This window comes from Mesocricetus auratus, unplaced genomic scaffold (assembly GCF_017639785.1).
Source record: "Mesocricetus auratus isolate SY011 unplaced genomic scaffold, BCM_Maur_2.0 contig_4923_pilon_obj, whole genome shotgun sequence".
Lineage (NCBI taxonomy): Eukaryota > Metazoa > Chordata > Mammalia > Rodentia > Cricetidae > Mesocricetus > Mesocricetus auratus.
Window position 1 is genome coordinate 1 of NW_024430546.1, and position 2,746 is coordinate 2,746.

The following is a 2,746-nucleotide window of genomic DNA, read 5'->3' on the forward strand; positions in this document are numbered from 1 at the left end:
ACTGTATGTCTATGCATGTGTGTGAATGTGTAATTTTGTGTGTGTTCAAGTGATTTTCGAGCACATGTATTGAACGCAGATTCCACAGAAACAACACAACACAGACACTGGTCACAGGCTGACTAGATGACACACAAACATTCTGTCTTCATGGTCACACACTGACCTTATCTGACAGGAAACCTGCATATTCCTTGTTGTATTGTCTCAGCAGTTTGCTCTTCAGCGTCTCAGCAATATCAAAGACTCTATTTATAGTCTATAACACAAAACTGAAAAGAAGAATTAGAACAGTCTGAAAGTCAGAAAAGAGGGAGAGAAAACAAGTGGGGAGAGGCACTAATATCTTACACAGGACTTGAACTTCCTTACATGCTATCACTTTCGACTGTTCTGTGTTGCTGAGGCAGCCTCAGCTCCCCACCCACTTAGGGTCAGGATCTCTGACTTTTCTCTGAGTAGCTCCCTGTTTGTTCAGTGATTTCAGGTTAGCCATATAGACAATGAAGACTCACCTTATTGATTTTGGATCTTGTTGCCTTGGAAATGGAGTTGGGCTATTGAGGGCCTTTTCTGAGTTTCTGGCCACAAAGAGTCTAAAGGAATAAAGCAGAGTGACCATGGTGTGTAGAGATGGTCCAAATGTATAAGTGATACCCTGAAGAAATTAGGGCTCTCTATGCATTTTCAGAATGTCTTGGAGCAAGAAGAGGCAAATCCTGAAGTCCCACATCCTTTTCCCTCCCAGGGTCTGGAGAGAGAATAGTACTCACTCTTCCATCAGCTGGTACATTTAGGAAACATCAGCCATCAAGAAGTACATGAAAGCCGACATGGTGCATGCTTGTCTTCCGAGCACTCCGTAGAGCACAGATAGAGTTAGTGAACTCACAGGAGTGTGAAGAATCAGACCATCCTCCTGAACTTCAAAACAGGATACAGAGAGTGGTCTCATTCTTCCACCCCCAATAAGTACATGGATGTTTGCTGTAAACAAAAACACAGTGCATTGACTCCAGGAGGGCACAACCTCACCTCTGAGAGCAATAGGTAGAGAAAGGAGACACTGTGGGTACATAGAGGCTGTGGGGAGCTGTGCAGTGGAGCATAGTCAGATACCACAACAACACAGACTAGTAATCTGTGTCAACAATCTTGTCTGTCCAAGAAACAAGAAATATTCTTGAGTGGAGGGTGGGACTGAAAATCAGTGTGACAAACTGATGTCTGCTTAACGCACAGAAGTACCATAGTAAACGTTAGTTGTCTTTGCATAGGAGAGGCAATGAGAGCGATATTTAGTGTAGTCACTAGATTTGCCTTCACCTTGCAGAATACCAACGATGAAAAACCAAAGAAGCCATGCTCTTAGAATTGTGACCTGTGGTGTGTGAGTTCATGTTTACGTCTGAGCTTTCTTTTACTTTGTAGAATGTGAGGGCAATGTGCCTGCTCAGCACACACAGTCTTCTGAAGATCAATGATGTCATGTCCACACATTATTCCCCAGTGCCTGGCACCATAGAGTCACCTGCACATATCCCCTTAGGTTCTGTTTCGCCAAACTCATGCTAAGCATGAGGGGTGAGACCTTTATGATCATTTCTTCTTCAAACACAGAACATTCTTATCACTGAGGATATTAGTGTCATTTCATGTGACAGCTCTGCCACCTTGTATTTATTCTGCCTACCCAATTACATTGAGCAGCCCAGGGACTGTGCTGAGCCACATTGACCCCAGATAGTGCACAGTCCTTTGGTGACTGTGTAGCTACAGAGAAGGCTAACCGCTTTCTTATCCTAATCAGTAGACTACAGGATTAAGGGAGGATAATTCTGTGATCTGGCACACACAGTAACAAGCCTGTGGCTGAATGCCTGTGTTTAGATAGTGCACTCAACACACTCACAAATTCAGACATCATGCTTTCCTTCCAGGTTTTCCCCTAAAATCTGGGCCATGTGGCACAAGCTTATGAACTACTCTTGAAATGCCTTGTTTGTGATACCACCACCTTGGGTCCTGATCTCTTTGAATAGTAAGGAAAAGCATGTGTGTGAGTTGCCAGAAATCAGTCTAAGACATGTCTTTGTCAAGTTCCTTAAGGTCAGCGCAGGACAGAAGCATGAAGAGGAGGACATGAGTAGTGAGGGGTCAGTGACAGGATAGGAGATGGGAACAGCAAGCTCTCACGTTAAAAATTTGTGGTTCTCCACAAATGCTTCCTCTTCCAGGTCTTTTCTTTGGAGGTCAGCTGCCACCTTTATAAGATCATCCTTCATTTCTATATATGTTTCCAGAGAACTTTCTTGCTGCCCTCAACAGTCATGCCTGCATGAATTAAAAAATTTGGAAACAGTTCCTGGGGTAAAAGTGTTACATCTTTGTAAGTTCTAATGGTGCCCCTTTTCTGAGAGAGAAAATAGAAGATGGGGAACATCAAAAGCTGTCCCTCCTATCCTGCCATCTGGTCATTCTAGCTGTCAATAACACAAACGAATATTGTGTGTGTGTGTGTGTGTGAGTGAGTGAGTGTGTGTGAATGTGTCTGAGAGACAAAGCTTTCACTAAAGAAATTAGACTAAAGTAAACACTACATGTGGTGATTCAGCACAGTCAATTTAGTGAACCATACCACAACCAGCCTAGGATCCCCTACGATAGCAGTAAAAGGATTGAATAGGAGGCATTGTGTAGCATTCAACATAAGGAACATATCTTACAAACAGCATGTCTATTGAGA

The 2,746-nt window shown here is 43.2% G+C and overlaps 1 long non-coding RNA gene across 1 annotated transcript; it reads right to left on the reverse strand.

Annotated features, from left to right (window-relative positions):
* Nucleotides 1-166: 166 nt before the first annotated feature.
* LOC121138070 lies at nt 167-2,352 on the reverse strand. Its single transcript, XR_005875279.1, has 2 exons — nt 516-2,352; nt 167-259 (listed from the first exon to the last, which is right to left on the reverse strand). It is a non-coding gene; the product is annotated as an uncharacterized LOC121138070 (long non-coding RNA).
* Nucleotides 2,353-2,746: the final 394 nt, after the last annotated feature.